Here is a 19,972-nt window from a genome sequence, read left to right as displayed (position 1 = left end):
CCAAAAAATACCATTTGGGTGCATGGCAGGACTCCGAAGGGAAGGAGTGATATTTGGATTTTGCAGCACAGATTCTGGTGGAATGAATGGTGGGTGCTATGTCGCATTAGCAAGACCCCCGAAGCACGGTGAAATGATGAACCTAATAATCCATAGATGTGTGGTATATTATAAAACACTCCTTCATACATAGGCCGGGTTTGTCGGGGCAAGTTTCACAGTGGAAAATAGTTTGCTTTCTTATTCCCTTTTTATAGCAAACTTTGCACCTTTTTTGTGTCCTGCCCTTTTTTCCAGTGGAGGGGATTTCGTTAGGAAAATGCTGCCCTGATACAATACGGGGGCCAGTACTAGAAGTACTGGGGCCAGTACTAGAAGTACTGGGGCCCTCTGCCTGCTGGTTCCCAAATATTAGGCCCTTTATGACTTCCTCTTGAAAGTGCATAAATGTCCCCGTCTGGCTGGTAGAACGGAATAGTACGTAAGCGTTATACAGTGCCATCTGGATGATATACACGGCCAGCTTCTTATACCATATTTTTGTTTTCCGCAGGGCACTGTACGGCTTCAGTACCTGATCTGAAAGATCCACTCTGCCCATGTACTTATTGTAATCTAGGATACAAATAGGTTTTGAGGTGTGGGTACTGGTACCTCGTACAGGGACGGAGGTGGTACTGTCTCCGTGAATTGTTGTCAGTATAAGGACATCCCTCTTGTCCTTATATTTGACCAACAACATATTTTCGGTGGATTGTGCCCTGCTTTCACCCTTTCTCAGTAATTGGGCAACGTGCGTTTTTGGGAGGCCTCTTTGGTTCTTGCGCACAGTACCGCAAGCTGCTGTACCTCTTGAACCAAGGGCCTTAAACAGAGGGATGCTGGTGTAAAAGTTATCCACATAGAGGTGATAACCCTTATCCAGGAAGGGGTGCACTAAATCCCAGACAATCTTTCCACTAACACCTACGAGGGAGGGGGGGCATTCTGGCGGTTCAATTCTTGTGTCCTTCCCTTCATATACCCTAAACCTGTGGGTGTACCCTGAGGTACTTTCGCACAGCTTATACATTTTTATGCCATACCCTGCCCTCTTATTGGGAAGGTACTGGCGGAATTTAACCCTTCCTTTAAAATGTATAAGTGACTCGTCTACACAAATTAATTTTTCGGGGATGTACATCTCAGCAAATTTGGCGCTGAAATGATCAATGACCGGCCTGACTTTGAATAGCCGGTCAAAGGTGGGATCATCTCTGGGTGGGCACTGTGCATTATCGTTGTAATGCAAAAATTTAAGGATCGTCTCAAAACGAGTCCGGGTCATGGCCATACGATGAAGTGGGGTGCTGTACAGAACATCTGTACTCCAATATTGTCTAATTTCTGGCTTTTTAACTATGCCCATATGTAACACCAGACCCCAAAACGTCATCATCTCTACTGCATCTACAGGGGTCCACCTAGCAAATGATGATGTGGGGTTTTGAGCAATAAACTGCTGGGCATATAAATTACTTTGGTCCACCATTAAATTTATAAAATCATCAGAGAAAAATACTTTGAAAAAGTCAATTTCTTTGAGGCCTGTAGTATCAAATTGGATTCCTGGGTTGGCCAAAAACTCAGGAACCTGGGGCTCAAAATTGTCTGGTGGTGGGGTCCATACGGGATCAATCATTTGGGGGGGGGGGGTCTCAGCTGCTCTATGGGGGCGTCTTTGAGGGGGTCCCTCATCACTAGAGGAGGAAGAGGAGCTTAAGACGAATGCAAATTCATCGCTTACATCACTGGCTGTGTCAGTGTCAGAGGCAATAAGGGCATATGCCTCCTCCGCTGAAAACAGTCTTTGGGATGATTGGGACATTTTTATTATTTTTGTGTTTGTGTAAGTGTAGTGTTTCAACACATGTATAGTGTAGGGGGGGGGTACAAACTTTATTTCAACACGGGGGGTATGTAGTGTGTATGTAGTGCTTTAACACGTGTAAGTGCACTTAAGGGGCAGCAGCTTCAAGGCAGCTTTTGGTACAACCTTGAAGGGGTTAAAAGAAAAAAAAAAAAGCTCCTGCGCCAAAAATTGAGCACAGATGTTGGTCAGTAACGTCCGTCACTGATCAGCGCTCAGCGGCCACAGGACACCCACAAAATCACCGTGGGTGTAAAAAAAATTTAAAAAAAGACCCCACAGCACCCTCCAAAAAAAACAAATAAAAAAAAACTGCTGATCAGTCAAAGGCAACAGGAATTTGATCCAAAAAAAAAAATTAGATCAACCCTGTGCCAAAAATGCTGATCAGTGATGTACGTCACTGATCAGCGCTCAGCGGCCACAGGGCACCCACAAAATCACCGTGGGTGTGAAAATTTTTTAAAAAAAATACCCCACAGCACCCTCAAAAAAAAAAAAATATTAAAAAAACCTGCTGATCAGTCAAAGGCAACAGGAATTTGATCCCCAAAAAAAAAATTAGATCAACCCTGTGCCAAAAATGCTGATCAGTGATGTACGTCACTGATCAGCGCTCAGCGGCCACAGGACACCCACAAAATCACCGTGGGTGTAAAAAAAATAAAAAAAAGACCCCACAGCACCCTAAAAAAAAAAAATTAAAAAAAACTGCTGATCAGTGATGCAACACTGATTAGCAGTGAGGGGCAGCAGGCACAAAACTTTTGGTGCAACCTGACGGGGTATATATATAAAAAAAAAAACCTGCACCCCAAAAAAGTTGCTGATCAGTTAATTTATACTGATCAGCACAAAAGGGGGGCAGCAGGGGGCAGCAGAGACAAAATTATATTACACAATGACGCTGCAGCAGCACAAAATTATATCACACAATGACGCTGCAGCAGCAGCAGCACAACAACCAGGAAGCACCAACAACCAGGAAGCACCAGCAGCAGGCAGCACGGATGCCACCACACCACCAACGCAGATCAGGTCAGTATAAGAGGACAGATGGGCACGGAGACCGCTCTGCACGCTGTTCCTGACCGGAATGGCGGCTGCAGGGCTGTCTCCGTTATTTTCTGTGAGGTGTAATGGCTGTGATTAGTCCGTCGGTCCGACGGACCAATCACAGCCTTGGGGGCAGGTGGGGTGAGGTGGGGTGACCACCAGTGACCCCTTTACACCCGGTGGTGATTGGTGCTGTACTTAACAGCACCAATCACCACCGATCCCTGTGTTACCGAGCGCCGTTATTCGCCGGTACACAGAAAACGCTGCAATTGGCTGTTCACATTTGAACAGCCAATCACAGCGATCGCCGATGGGGGGGGGCATCGCTGCCCCCCCCTGGGCAATGAGGGAAGATGTCTGCTGTCAGGGACAGCAGCCATCTCCCCTCTGTCACCGCGTCTATAGACGCGGTGACACTTTAAAGTCATGATGTACATTTATGCCATGCGTCGGGAAGTACATCACGGCCATGACGTAAATGTACGTCAAATGTCGGGAAGGGGTTAAAATATAAAAATATAAAGATCATGATGGAGTTGATATCACAGAGATCCACCTAATGTCAGCAAATGGTCCATTAGTCATCTTTGAATTCTCTGAAAATATTTCAATTTTTTCTAACGTCAAATGTTGTCTACCAAATATAATCAAAAGTTTTTTTTTTTATAAATACCCCCAGGTGGTATTTATGATTCTTTCTTTACTATTAATCTGATCTTTCTAAATCAGCAAAAAACAGAAATCTGTACTAGTAATCTTGAAATAAAAGTTGATTGTTGATAACCAAATTTGCTATCTTTTTCAATAACAAATTTGCACAGTCTGGGAAAATCAATTGATTAATTGGATGTGTGGATTGCGAAATTTTCACAATTAATTTGAAGATTTACAGAGGATGGTTTTTCACTCTGTCTCAGTGTTGTCTGCAAATTTGCAGATGAGCAATCAGGTCTGAATCAGGCCTTATGAACGATGATGTTTGTTTTTAGATGTTTTTTCTTGCATCAAATAAGGGGAAGCCTGTTTTTATATATCACATAATGTGGCAAATCAGGTCTTTAAATCTTATCCATTCCTAGAAAACGTAGTTTTCTACAGTGTCATTTTCTGCATAGAACTGAGGAAAAGAGATTTCTGAACTTTTTTTTTACAAATGAAGGGTGCCACAGAGGGTGTACATGTTAATATGGGGAAAAGTCCTAGGGTCAGATTCTCTAAGCTTCAAAAGTGATAAAATGGAGAGTGATAAACAGCCAGCCAATCAGCTCCTGTCTGACTTTTTCAAACACAGTCTGTGGCATGGCAGGTAGGAGCTGATTGGCTGGCTGTTTATCACTCTCCATTTTATCACTTTTGAAGCTTAGAGAATCTAGCCCCTAATGTCTAGTAATAATCAGACTAGAATTACTAAGATATCACATATTTAGAAGATGTTACAACACTCTTTCACATGTAGCTGCCCCTAAGTTAATGAATGTTGGATAGGGAGATATACCCCCACTGTGGGATTTCTTAATGTTTTCTGTAATGTATGGTGTCTTGTGATCACAACTTGTGTGAGACTTCTTTATTTCAAAGAATGGTACAGCCCTACAGTGTTTTTTTACTCATACAGGATAAACTCTGCCCCATGTCATTTAATCATGGATTGGCACATGACACCATGTTTGTTCAGCATCCTCTCCAGTAGTCAAGCAGAGCGGAGGAGGAATCATACACACCTTCTGCATTTTGAATGTACATGTCAAAGACAAGTTATACTTGGTCATGGGGTTAAGGTCCTGGCATCTATGGACCCGTTGGCTAATACACTAAAATTAAAACTTCATCCCTACTTATTAGTAGCTGAATTTTCCACTGCAGCAGTTTAATTATAACCCTAAGTATTGATAAGTAGGCAACACATAACGGCTAATACCTTTTCCCATGACTTTGTTACCAATTAAAACAAAATGTTTGTGCATGTCAAAAATAAAAAACACAAACAATATCAAAGGGATACATTTTTTTAAAGCTTCCAAAAATGAAAACAAGTTATGTTGCCCACAGCAACCAATCTGATTCTCTCTATCATTATCTACGGTGCAATAGAGAAATGATAGACAGAATCTGATTGGTTTCTCTAGGCCAGGGGTGGGGAACCTTTTTTGTGCCAAGGGCCGTTTGTATGAGAAAAAAATCCTTCGGGGGGCCATATGTAAAAATTTCTCTTACAAGTTGTCCTGCTGGAGCCATCCCACGACCCGGGGCTGCCGTTGAATAGGACTGACAGTCTCCGGCTGCTGTTGATTAAGAGGAATCTCGTGAGAACTACCGACCTCTCGCGAGAATTCCCCTGTACTTGACTTCCGGCAAAGCCGCTGGGCGTGCGGGCCACTCAGACAGGCTACAGGGGCCGCATACGGCCCCCGGGCCTGAGGTTCCCCACCTCTGCTCTAGGCAATATCGCCTCTTTTTATTTTTAGTAGCTTTAGTAAATTTACCCCTCCGTATCTCCAGTGCAGAGATTTATTTTCAGACATTTAATATATACATTAACACCAGACAGTGTGAAAACAACAAGACCCAAGACTTAGCTCTGTATTTTATTATCTTGTATCATATAAAAAGGCAGCTGAAATACACATTACCTATTATTATTATTATTGTATTTATAAGGCGCCACAAGTGTTTCGCAGCACCGTACAAAGGAACAGTACAGGGAGACAAAACTTGGCATAACAATAAATAAATAACAAAAATAGAGTACAAATAAAGAGTGCCACAGTTCAATACACATTACAGATTAAATCCTATAACATCCTAACATAACTGCACTGCATTCCCCTTGTCTGTCTATTATGGTTTACATGACAAAGTATTAGATGAGCTACATGTAGACATTTTTCACGTTGGAACAAATCTAGCTTTATTTTGATATAGAACAATAATATATTCCACAATAATTTGGGTCCGAACTCAGTGGTGTCTATAGACAGTAACTCACGTGGTGTTGCTCCCCTGAGAGTCTATTTCATGAAAACAGAAAAGAGAAAGGCACTTTTATTGTGGGGGCAGCTTGTAACTTATATAAAACTTAACTTTTAATTATATACAATACAATTCTGGAAGAACAATCCAGATAGAGGAACACATACAACAATTGACATACGGTACAAACACTGAATAGGAATAGAAAAAAATATATATTATTCCTAAATATTAATGGCTTTAGGACTAATGTTTAAGCAAATTGAAGCCTATGAAAATACACAGATGTAAACAATAATACATCAGTTTAGAAAAAATTATAAATTCTGAGATAAACAGTGGTTTATGTAAACCATTAGTAACAGTGAATGAATCTAATGCTATCTGATGTAAATAATATACACCCTTTATATTCCTTTAGTAAACCTTAGAATAGTTAATAGTTACCTTACTTACTCAAGAGTTGTCATAACATTACATTTTTCAAGAGTAGTAGGTATACACTTAGATTAGAGTGTGTATAAACATAAATTTGTTTCAGGTACACTTAGATAGGACAAAAAGAAGATATATGTGACAGATCACCCAACAGTGTGTGAGGCAGCTGCTTCTCCCCAGCACCTCATAAAGGGTCCTGTTTGCCTATAGATGGGTGTAGATGGGGGAGTGAGCGTAGCTCAGCTACTTACTGTATATAGGGTGGACGTAGAAGGATATCTGCTGTCTTAGTCTTCCACAACTGGGTTTCTGTTTGTAATTTTACAATTGCAGGAATCCCTCAGTGTGGGTTCCAGTAGGATGAGAGTATCCTGAAAGGTGAGTATGAGGAATAGAATTGCTAAAATAGAGGGTCAAAGGAGTATGCTGCTGCTCCCCATGCACTTTTTTAGACTGTGTCAACATTGGGGGACAAAAAAGTGAACCTTTTGACTTTTGCTTATCGACCTAATGCTTATATTGACCTTATGTCCCCATCCACCTAACCCAATGTTGATCTTCAGTCATGTCGACCTTGATGCATGTCGACCTTCAGTGGGTGAAATAATGACTGTCGACCTTGTTCTTGTCGACCCTATTATCCATACCCAAAAACAAATCATTACTATGCCATTTAAATAATGCAGCAATTGTGGTCTTATGTCTGTGCTACGTCAAGAACTTAGAACTATATTGATAGTTACTTGTTAGATGTCATTAACACCTTTTTGCTAGAGGGGGAGGTTTGCTGGGTGGGAGAGTAATCAGGATGAATACATGTTTAGGATGATAGTATATGAAGGGTCTAGTTATAAAGGGTCAGCTTAAAATCAATAGCAGCATTATACCAGCATTAAACCGAAGAAAAACAGAAGGCAAACAAACAACAAACCAACATACAGTACTACAGAAGAACTGAATTACAATCACAAAACTCAGTATCATTATGTGACCTCTCCTTTCCTCTGCCATAAGAACACCAGGCCAGTCCCACCACACCTCTGGCTGAGAATATCAGGACTGCCCCCAGGCTTACCCCTCAGGGTGAGCAGGGAATGTGGAGGGAGAGCACCAGGGCCAGCCTCAATAGGAACAATGCCAGTGGACTTTAATGTGCTCCCCACTCTAACACCCACCTGTACTTCGCCCATGTGACCAGGACATTAATGATGCACAAATTTGCCCTTTCCTTTGGTTCCATGGAAAGGCTTTTTATTATGTGCTTTTATTCTCCCATACGGTGTACTTCCACCCCACCATGTGCTTTTCCTGTAATCCACTGACTGCACACTCTGCCAGGGGTGACCTAAGCAGTACATCTCAGATGGTTGCCTCAGATAGTTCATGTGAATCTTTCCATACTGGGTATTTTGTACTACTACTACACAAGTGTCCATTTTTCAATCTATGCGTTGGGCCCTTGTATGGCTTACCTCCCACAGTCTAACCTTTGTTGTGTTCGCCAAACATGGCTGCCTCATCTGGTACACTTATGGTTGGGATAAAAAATACATGGACCTGACTGTTTTGTTGAGACCCTACACTACGATGCAATCACCCCATTTTGTGTGATTTCTTCTATTGGTAACCTATTCCACCCAGGGTAAGTCTATGCAGTGCGCCAAAGATGGCTACCTCACCTGGTACAGGTTGAGTATCCCTTATCCAAATAATTCTGAAAACCACACATTCCAAAAAGTGAAAAGATATTTTTTTTTGTTAAAAGCACTACTGGGGACATCTGTAACAGCACTTCTGAGGATATGATATATAACTGGCACAAAATGTATGCAAGAAAATGATTGGCATTCAAAGTCAGTGCCTGGGATGCTACACAAACTTTGTTTCATATTTTGAAACCTTTTTTTAATGCACAAACAAAATATATTTGTGTGTATTTCATGTGTTTGATGTTGTTATACAACATAATTGCAAGATACCACAAGATACCTCATTGAAATATAAAAATATACTGAAATACAGAATAATCCGTTATCCAAAAGTCTCCTGGTTCTGAGCATTTTGGATAAGGGATACTCAACCTGTACCTTGTTGGGTGCCGGACGGCTCCCCGACAGTCGGGATTCCGACAGTCTTTACTCCAACGTCGGAATCCCAACTGCTCCCTCGTGGGGGTCCACGACCCCCATAGAGGGAGAATAATATAGGTGGCTAGCGCAGCTGGCTACCGTGCCCGCAGCGTGGCGAGCGCAGCGAGCCCGCAAGGGGCTTCATTGCGCTCCCCACGCTGTGCAGTCAGGATTCCGACGTCTGACTAATGACTGTCGGAATCCCGACTGTCGGGTAATTATACCACACCCACCTTGTTAGGGTGGAAAACACAACCCGTGGATGTCATTACCCAAAAGGCCAGCACCAATCCTGCATTATGCTTACTGTGTGCTCAAGGTTTTCTTTTTATGTCTGTGTGGCGTGGCTGTTTCTGTATTACCTAAATCTTCTGTATTATGTGCATTGTACTTGATGTCTGTAAAGAGTCCTGTTGGAGGGCGCTACATAAATATTATTGTAAAATGTGTCATATCTCCTGAAGCTCCTAAAGAACACTGACATTATGGGGTTGCAGGGGGGGAGGAGATTACTTTTTAAAGCTATAGTTTAAGTGCCAGCTCCAGCCCCAACCAGCAATCCCATGGTCCAGCATTGCCCAGCTTTGATGAGAAATGGGAGCTAGATAAATGCTGCTCCTTGCTTCAATATAGAAATTTCCAAAAGCTTTAAGAAATAGCTGAGCATTAAGGCCCTTATTCTGGTTGGTGCGGCCAGAGCCGCACACGGGGCTCCGGCCGCACAAACCAATCCCCGCCCACCCTACGGATCGCCACGGCCGTCCGTACACGGACGGCTGGCGATCCGCATTAAAATGGTGGAGGCTACGCCTCCACCATGGTGGGAGCTGCCCCCTGCATTCGATGGTCGTCGACCATCGAAGGCAGGTCCGCACGCCGCGGCAGCTCCCGCAAGCTAAGACCACACGGACAATCGTCCGTGTGGTAGCTTGTATGGGGGCTGAAAGCTGACATCCGGCGACGTCAGCTTTCCGCCCCCATGAGTGGCGTCATGCCCTCATTACCATGCATACGCCCCGCGTTTGCATGGGAACGCCCATGAAACGCGGGGCGTACACATAGGGAAATGAGGGCATGATGCCTCTCACGCCCCTATCCGCCCCCTTTGCGGCGGACGAAATCCGTCTGCGGCGAAGGGGGCTGCACATGCGCAGATTCACCTCTGCGCATGTGCAGACCAAAAACATCGGCGGTACGGCCGCACGCGGGCCGTACCGTTCCGATCTGAATAAGGGCCTAAGTGTTCTCACTTGCCCTTTCTGGCACCCTCAGGGAACCTTGAAAGAAGGGATCCACTCTCTTTGAAGTGACGAGTTTAACAAAAGGAATTTATGCTTTATTTATAATGTACACCAGAGAACAGTGCACTGCAGAATTCTATTTGAAGTCCAGGACAGGGAAGTATCACCCCATTCTAGCTCTAATACATTTAGTGGCACTCCACATTTGAAAGAGTGAAGTCCCCTCTCACAAATGAGTGGCCAACTTGTGGCTATTTTCTGGTAATCACCAATTTCAACATGTACTATTAGTCGAAATGGACAATAGCCCTACATCCCTCATTCTGGCACCAACCCACTCAGGGGCAGGGTTGAATAAAAATTGGATTTTAAAAAACAAATTGGATTTGATTGAAATCAGATTTTTTTAAAGAAGATATTTTGGATTTAAATAGGATTTTCTTATGATTTTTTTTTTCTTAAGTAGACAATTAAATTTTAGTTGTTTACATTTTGTTTGAGTGAAAAAAATAACAAAATGGATACAGTAATCAAATAAATACACACTAAATCATTGCATCAAGAAGTACAATTAGGCTCTGAATTTCATTCAATCAGTTGTTTCAAACATGTAAATGTCTTTGTCCCTGTCCTCACATTTGGCCTTAACAGAATAGTCTCTGTAGCATGCTTAGTTGCTTTTTAATTTCCCAATCCGTTGCGTGTTTTGGATTTTACAAAACCATACATTAAAAAAATCGTTTCAACTTGATGAAACTACCGTGAACATCTGCTTCAGAAGATTTACTACAGAAGTGTCTACCAGGCTAGTGGAGATACTTGGCGTAAAGTGTCCACTTTAAACATGTACGGTGCAAATGGTTTTATGAATGCACGAAAGTTGATGATGAGCAAACGCTAAATACCTTTTAGTCTATCTCCTTCTAAATAAAAGTTGTAGTTTTTTTAAGATTTTGATTTAAAACATGATTTAATCATTTAATATGAATCAATGATTTAATCATTTGATTGAAATCATGCAACCCTGCTCAGGGGTACCCTCATTTGAAAAAAGAAAGTTCCATCAACAATGTGCCCCCTTAAGGTGCCCACACACGCACCGATCCCGGCATGCGTTGTGGGCTTAACTAGCACACATAGCATCGCATCGTATGCCTTGTGCATGCGATGTGCATGCGATGCGATGCTGTGCTAGAAAAAGCTAGTACAAAAGTATGCGCGCACCCCATCGCATAGCATCGCACCGCCGGGATCGGTGCATGTGTGGGCACCTTAAGTGATCACTAGATAATAACAGCAATAACTATAGAAAATTTGGTACTTATGTAGTATCTGGGCACCCGATTTTGTGATTGTATGCCTTACCTCTTAAGGCATAAAATCAGATTTTCAGCAAAATCGCATCGAATCGCATCCGATGTGATGCGATTCGATTTTGCATAGGATTCAATGTTAACAAGGTCCTGTTCATTTCCCCACTATCCAAGTGGGCATAGAGTTGATTTTATAAAGCGTGGCGAGGCAGCGAGCCCCGCGAGGGGACGCGGAAAACATCCACACTTTATAAAATCAACTCTATGCCCACTTGGATAGTGGGGAAATGAACAGGACTATGTTAACATTGAATCCTATGGAAAATCGCATCGGATTGCATGCGATATCGGATGCGATTCGATGCGATTTTTCCGACCCGATTTTAAAATCGGGCGCCCAGATACTACATAAGTACCAAAAATGTTGTTGTTGTTGATTTACCATATTATTACTACACATTATGGGTCCAATTTTTTGTTTAGTATCATTGTAATACTCATGAAAATGCAGCTGGTATTCAGCATTACTCACATCCCCACAAGGTCCAGCGAGGTCTCCCATCCAGGGCCGGCAACAGAAATCTCGGGGCCCCGTACAATGATATTTCTGGGCCCCCCCACCAAATCCCAAATCCACACAACGCTCTTCTGCATGAGCCTCATTTAATCTTTCGCTGCTCCAGATCCTGCTTTCAGGTGCAGACTTTTCTCGTTCCCAGTCCTGCTGGCCTGGCTCCTGGCTGCTGCTTCCTGCTGGCTCCTGGCTGCTGCTTCCTGCTGGCTCCTGGCTGCTGCTTCCTGCTGGCTCCTGCTGCTGCTGGCCTGTCACTTTCACAAAAGAATGCTGAGCACTACGAGCAGGCAGGGCAGGTCTTTCGCAGAGTGCGGAACAGACGACCCGCGCATGTGCAGTAAAAGTACAGGAGCCAGAGACTGAGGCCAAAGCACCAGCGGCGGGTACGGCTGTGCACCTGCGGCCCCAGGCCGTACCCACACACAGAGTATATGGCAGGGTGCACACACAGTAGACGGCAGCGGCACACAGTGAGTCAGTCAAACTCAGCCAAAAACAGATGGTGCACAGTAGACGGCCGGGCCACAAGGGTCACTGACAGGCCAGCTAGTACAGGCATTGGCCGTGCCGGGGTATGGAAACTCTGGGGCCCTTCAGATCTCTGGGGCCCGTCACACTTGTCCCCCTTGACCCCCCCTGTCACCTGCCCTGCTCCCATCTCTGCGGTATCTTTCTGCTGGCAACAAACTTCTGTGTCATGTGCAACACCCAGTCTGCAAATGGTTTCACCTGGCGGGGACCCAGCAATGCCTGGAGGGCTTCATTGTTACTGGAAAGGCAACGCTGGGTCCACATTGCCAGCAATCTATAACCACTTCTATAGGTGGCTAGAGAAGTATTAGTATCAGTGAATTTAGTTTACTGCTGTTTGTTGAATACTAAAAGAATGATATAACCCCTTTAGCAAGTGCAAAAATGGTTACAGTATGTAAACCGAGCCCTATATGTGTTTATAAAAAGACATTAACATTTTCAAGTTCAGTTATTATTAGTAGTCTATGCACAACATCCCTCATTTTTCAATGATGGTTAATGACAATACCTAATTTATTATTTGATGTTGATTAGAAAAAATGATACTCTTTTGGCCAATTTATATAAAAAAGATTATTTTTTCCTATCTAAGGAGAAATAACCCTAATGAATGCTATTTTCTTGAAACTCTAATGTAAATTTACTGAAGCTTTTTAAAAATGTAAAAAGTGCTATTGCCCATAGCAACCAATCATTTTCTAGGATGCAACAGACAAATGATAGATAGAATCTGATTGGTTGCTACGGGCAACATCATCTCCTTTTTTAGAAGCTTTAGAAATGGAATGTTTCCAGTCCATGAGAGGCTCAACGTCTAAATGATTAACAAGAGCATTAATTAGAAACCAATCATTAAATGATAGTTGCTCCACTTGAACTTAAATAGCAGATACCTTTTCTGGCCAATCATGAGCCATCATGATGGCTTCCCTTCCCTCATTGCATGCCTGAGGCATGTGATACTGGAGCTGTAGGTGTGTGGAGGGTGCACGTGGCCTAATTCAGCACCTTCTTATGGAATTCAGAGAAAGATGGGCACAGTATGAACTATAGATGAGTGGACTGGAATTGTTGGTGCTCTAGCAGTGGCTGACCCGAAGAATGAATTAAATAAAGAGATAACTTTACTTTACAAACAATGGAGACTAGAAGCAGTATGAGGCTTGGATTGCTGGAACTGAGCTAGAGCGGAATATATGTATATCTAGATCCAGGTAGATGAGTAGAATGGAGTCAGCAACACTTTTAGCTGTTCCTGGGTTGACAACTGGAATACCAAAGGTTTGAAGAATGGGTTGGGTTTGGTATAAAGCTGGACTTGATCTGGGACGGCAACTGGATTGGAGTTAGAAATTTCTGAGACTGGTACTAGAGTGATGACAGGAATAGAGTGACTGTAGAGGGCAGACTTGAACCAGATAGATGACCGACTGGAACCAGATGTTAGAATACAGTCTCTTTATCAACCAGGCTGGAGCTGGTAAGTTATGGAGTAGCAGAGACAATAGGTCAATGCACCAATTGGACCACAGCACAGAGGTATATAAGCCATTCTAATTCTCTAGAATCTAGAGTATTAGAATGGCATATATACATCTGCGCTGCGGTCCATTTGGTGCATTGACCTATTGATCATGACACCTCGTCAACAATTTTCTGAAAGTGTTACTATTATATTTCCCTAATATTGTAAGTAATACAAGCCTGTTTAAATATTTTCTATGTACACTTGACTGTTAAATTTGATATATAATAGATAAATAATAGGTATACAGTCGTATTATCGACCACACTTACAGTAGGCTGACAGTCATTAGGTCGACACCGTTAGGTCGACATGCAACTAGGTCGACGTGGTTGAAGGTCGACAGGTGTCTAGGTCGAAATGGGACAATGTTGACATGGGCTTAGGTTGACATAGCGTTAGGTCGACATGGGTTAGGTCGACAGGTCGCAAAGTTAACATGGTTTATTCCACTGTTTTTTGAGCCGACATGTGCTGACAGGTGGTATTTCATGCCCTACCATCCACTAGGGCAGGGTGGGAGAATAAAATAGTGTGCCAAGCACAGGGAGGCACCGTTCCCGAAGCATAGCAAGCAAGGCGAGTGCTGCGAGGGGCTGAGGTTGACTGCCAACTGTGCCCATGAGGACTGTGTCGACATTCGTGTAAAAAAAACAGTGAAAACCCCATGTCGACCTCGCAACCTGTCAACCTAACGCTATGTAGCCCTAAATCCATGTCGACATTGTCCCATGTCGACCTAGAACCCTGTCGACCTAGTTGCATGTGGACCCAACGGTGTCGACCCAATGACTGTCGACCTAAGTGTGGTCGATAAAACGATCCACACCCAAATAATAAAGGTTAAAACAAGTAATAAATAAATTAGTGTTATGACTCTAAAACATCTGTGCCCTGTTTTCTTATTAGGACTCGTCATTTTAAGTATTTCATTTTTCATTTCAGTAGCCTAAAGTAAGTACTTGTTTAAAGCAGGATTTTCTCTGACTTTTTAAGTCAGGCATCATGCTACAGCAAGTAACTGCTTTCATTTAGAGGTGTTTACCAATGACACAGTTTTTCCTATTGTACACCAGGTCAGAGATCTGCAAATAAAACCATGTTTGTTAGGTTATACCCCGTTCTCACTGCAGGCAAATTCCCGGGTCTAGCATGTCGACCCAGGAATTTGCCTTGTAACACAGGATTTTTGGCAGTGTGAACGGGTCACATACCCGGATCTCATACACAGGTAAAACCCTTCTTTTTACCCGTGTCTGACATCCGGGTATGCAGACACGGGTTGACCCGTTCACACTGCAGAAAAAGCCGCGTTTAAAGGCAAATTCCGGGTAGAACTTCTTCACCTGGGAATTTGCCTTGCAGTGAGAACGGGGGTCCAGCGCGGCAGTCCCCGGCATTGAAATGCTGTGTATTTCGCAGTGAGAACATGGCATTAGTGTGTGTATTCACTTGACAACACATCATAGAGGCAGCCCAAAAACACAAGGGCAGCTGATGTAATCTATTCATTGTCAGCAATGGGCAAATGCTACAGCTGGACTGAACCAAGAAGATACATGGATTGGATTAAAAAGCCTCCACGGACTTTGCTAAGTCATACTCCCATCAAAAGCGAGAGCACATTGAATAAGAGTTTGGGTACTTGGTGAACCCTTTGGTATGCTTTTGTATTATGCTTTTGTATTATGTTTATTTTTTACTCCATTAAATGGTTGTATCTACTATAAAGTATTTGCCTATATGACTTAACTAACCATGTCTATGTACAGGGTAAGCCACAAGTGACATATAACGCTGACCTATGGGAAAATCATTTGTCTGGCAAGGACAGAAAGAGCAAAATATTTCTCTGGTATCCTTAGAGCAAACATATATTTTACATGCTTGTTCTTTTGCTGGTAGAATAGATCTAGTTCATAGAGCTGATTTGTGCCTCTGGTTACAGAATGCAATGAGAGTGCTTCTCTTCTATCACACACAAGTTATTGGTGCCTGAAGATGCTGTATGTTACATATATCTTGATTAAAAGTGAAAGTGCCTTCTCCTTCCCCCCTCAATTGTCACCTTGGAGGCACATTAGTACTATGAATGCTATCTGTGTGATACAGACACAACCAGATTGTGAAATGGAATTAATTTATTATTCTATTAATGCTCGAATTATATATGAATTTTATGTTAAAATGTATAATTAGTGGTGTAATATTATATAAACCGGCTCTTATATGTTAGTCGGGCGCCCACTAAGCTATTTGCTTAGTATTCCGTCTTCCCTTAGCGGGGCTCGCTACTCTCATCACGCTTTTGGCGCGGTGGCTCGCCACACTATATAAAAACAACTCCATGCCGACATGGATAGTGCATACCTCCCAACTTTCGTGCCGAAGAAATAGGGACACTCGCGCGGCGAAGCGGCGCGAGCGTCCGAAAAGGGGGCGGGGCGTATGCAAATTAGCCACAACCTCATTTTTATACGAGAATAGATGCTTTGCGCATGCGCACAGCGTCTATTCTATTAGATTGGGGGGTCTCCCAACTGCCACCCCCCGCAGCGGGACAATGCCTGCCGCGGGTGGGACAGCGGGACAGGACCCGAAAATCGGGACTGTCCCACTGTAATCGTGACAGTTGGGAGGTATGATAGTGGAGGTATGAGCATAGTAACTATAGCGGGCGCCCAACTAACATATAAGTACCTATAAACCCTATAAAGATAATATGTCACTGGTCATATTTTCTTCAAAATACTTCATGGGTTCTTACAATGGCTTTCAATGACGTTCCATCTAAAAGTCTAAGCTCAGAGAAAATGGACTGCTATGGAGGATTTTGAACAAATTTAATTATCAGTAATAATAATAATCTGTTATTTTCCTCTTCAATACTCTGTGGCAAGCCCCCAATAAGTTGTACTCAAGCTAAACAAAAAGGGAGAGGATAATGTGAAGACACAGCATACTAAGGGCGGATTCAGTATGAAATCCCGGCGGTCGGGATCCCGGCGTTCAAAATCCCGAAGCCGGAATCCCAACCGCCGAAATCCCGACAAGGGGGGGACGTGGATCGCCCCCCCCCCCCCCCCCTTGCAGGCTCGCTGCGCTCGCCACGCAGTGGGCCCGGTGCCTCGCTACGCTCGGCACGCTAATTTATTCTCCCTCCAGGGGTGTCATGGACACCCACGGAGGGAGAAACTGTCTGGATTTCGGCTGTCGGGATTCCGGCATCGGGATTCTGAACACCGGGATCCCGACCGCCGGGATTTAAACTGCATCCCCTAAGGGCAAAGTATGTAGAGAACTATGGCCCTTATTCTAGTTCACTCTTAGAGGCAAATTCCTTCTCAAATGGACAAAACCATGTGCACTGCAGGTGGGGCAGATGTAACATGTGCAGAGAGAGTTAGGAGTGAACTAGAATAAGGCCCTAAGAGAGAGAGAGATCTAGCTTGCTGGAGTAGAGTGTAGTTTTAGAATATATGGTACCTTAAGTTCACTTTTCATACATGCTTTGTTGAGCCTTAAGCGAAATGAATGATCAACTTCTCTGAATTAATTTTATATTGTTCCAAAGAATGCCATTCTAGCTTTTAGGAACTTAAGAATATGATGTGTAATAGTGGCTTGAGTTGTACTAGAAGTAGATCCAAATCATTAAAAAGGCTTTTAAAAACACTATAATAAATTATTGATACTCATTTTCCATTGACCACATTAGAGTTTAAATAAAGGAGTCTGAAACCTCCATTGCTTTTGATCAATTCTTGATCAAATTCCAAGCCATTAAAAGTATCTTATCTATTTATTCATGAAAGATTATTGGTACTTGTTTCCTAGCACGGCCACAATCGCGGGCATCGCGGGTAATTTTTAATGGTCTGCGATGCGACCGACGCGATGCCCGCGATTTCCCATTGAAATGCATTGAAAAAGTCAAAATCGCGTCAGTCGCATCGCATGCGGCCAAAAAAAGCATGCGATGGTACCGACGCGATGCCAGTGATTTACCATTGGGAACAATGTAAAATGCCTCAATTTACCCAAATCAACATAGGGAACAATGTTAAATGGGCCAGAGAACCCCCAAAAAAACCCTGACCAGTGAAATGGCCCCCCAAAAATAGTTAACGCCACCCCACGATCAACGTGAACCCGAAGCGTGGCGAGCACAGCGAGCCCGCGAGGGGCGGCGGTACGCGTCCTCTGACCTTTTCATACCCCCACTATCCACGTTGGCGTGGAGTTGAGAATAGATAGTGTGGCGAGCGCAGTGAGCCTGAAGCGTGGCGAGTGCAGCGAGCCCCGCGAGGGGACGTGGATACCTGTGAAGCCCGCGAAGGGATGCGTTTACCTGTGAAGTTATCCGCGTGCGCTTGCCACGCTTCGGGCTCGGTGGCTCGCTGCGAAATCCCCTTGTTGGGATTTCGGTGGTCGGGATTCCGGCGTCGGGATTTTGAACGCCGGGATCCCGACCGCCGGGATTTCATACTGAATCCAGTCCATCCTTATATATGTACATGGCTTTTTACATTTGATTTCTTTCTGTTGTCTGCATGTGGTATTTAACCCCTTGAGTGCCAACATCTCTGTGAAAGATGCAATGTTCTCCCCAGAACATTTTTACAGCCGGGTAGCATCAAGAAGTAGCCGGGTAGGGGGGTCTTCGCAATAATAATAGTGGGGCGATGCACTGTAATAGGGGCGTGTTTAGCATTGCCTATTGGCATTTATTGCAAAAAAAATAAAAAGTCTCTCAGCCCACACCACCAAACACACAATAAAAATGCACACTGAAAATTTACACTGTAATGCCTACTACACATCACACACCCATTACATGCTGCAATGCCCATTACACGTTATGCCACACACACACCATAATGCCCATTACACATTATTCCATGCCGTAATACCTATTACATATAATACCACAAGCCATAATGCCCATTACATATACCAAACGCCATATTGCCCATTACATGTTATTCCACATAAGTTACGCTCATTGCTACAGGTTGCACGCTTGTTGCCAGGGGCTGCATGCTCATTGCCATGGTACATGCTCGTTGCCAGGTTACATTCTCATTGCCAAGGGTTGCCTGATCGTTGCCAGGTGTACATGTTTTTTGCCAGGGGTACAAGCTCTTTGCCAGGGGTACATGCTCGTTGCCAGGGGGGATTACCCCACCCCCTCCTCCTCATTGTGCTGGAGAGAGGGAGCCCCGGTGCAGTGAGAGGGAATCCCCGGCATGGTGAGAGGATTCCAAGCAGAGAGCCAGACAAACCTCCCTGTATGTAGCGCTGTGGCGCTACATACAGGCAACTCTCTGGCAGTGATTGACAGCTTCCTCCGGCGGGGATAACTGCCGTGACCCATGGACACGCTGCACAAACTCTTTCACTGCCACAGCGAGAAATCACCTCATCATAGGGTGTGCTGACTGCTATTCTCAGATTACAACTGCTTATTCTCTGGTTACAACTGACAAAGCGTGCGGGGACAGGGGAACATCCACTGCTGGGGATGGGAAGCGCAGAGGGACACAGTTTACACTGATGTGCTGTCTCCTGTCCCCCGGCCGGCTGCACTGGGCATGCGCAGGATCTCGCTGCTCCACGACCCGTCCCTGTTGTTTAGATAGGGCTTCGCCAGCCTGCTGCTGGCGAACCCAAAAGCAGCAGCGGGCGGAATGGTCAGCGAGGCTGACCGTTCATACATTCGGCCTGCTATCATTTAGATAGCTGCGCTGATATGGACAGGGGCGCATAGCACCCCTGTCCATTACCACATGCTGGTGCCATCATAAATGGGGGAGAAGCAGAATCAGTGCACATAATGTGCGCTGATACCCTTCTCCCCCATATCGTCTGATCATTCATCTGCCCCAATATCTGCTAAAAATGCCAGCGTCACTCACATTTGTTATATAAATTCAAATAAAATATGTTGTTTAAAAAAAAAGATTATATTTCCTGACATTTCTTCAACTGTCCTCTCCTCTAACTTAAATCTTTAATCAGTAGATATACAGGAAAAAATGTGCACATTTATTAATTCATTCCTCTTATTATACATTTTTTTTCAATAAAATGTCCACTTGATCTAAATCTAACTTACTAGGTGTTGCTTCAAATTTCTCTGAATCCCATTTTCATCAGTAACTGGTGAATCATTTTCTGAATCGACATCTCTATAGTTTTCCAAGATGTGTGGAACAGACCTAGATATCTTAAATTCTTGTCTGGGTTTCTTCTCTACTTGCGTAACAAATGATAATTC

At 43.7% G+C, this 19,972-nt stretch overlaps 1 protein-coding gene across 1 annotated transcript in view; it reads right to left on the bottom strand.

Moving 5' to 3' along the window:
- Window positions 1-19,972, bottom strand: part of AGPAT4 (1-acylglycerol-3-phosphate O-acyltransferase 4) — a 205,190-nt gene that overhangs the window by 172,352 nt on the left and 12,866 nt on the right. The gene's annotated exons all lie outside the window — the stretch shown is intronic.

This window comes from Crinia signifera, chromosome 3 (assembly GCF_055691185.1).
Source record: "Crinia signifera chromosome 3, ASM5569118v1, whole genome shotgun sequence".
Taxonomy (NCBI): domain Eukaryota; kingdom Metazoa; phylum Chordata; class Amphibia; order Anura; family Myobatrachidae; genus Crinia; species Crinia signifera.
The sequence above is the reverse complement of the archived record's forward strand: the minus strand, read 5'-3'. Positions and strand labels throughout refer to the sequence as shown.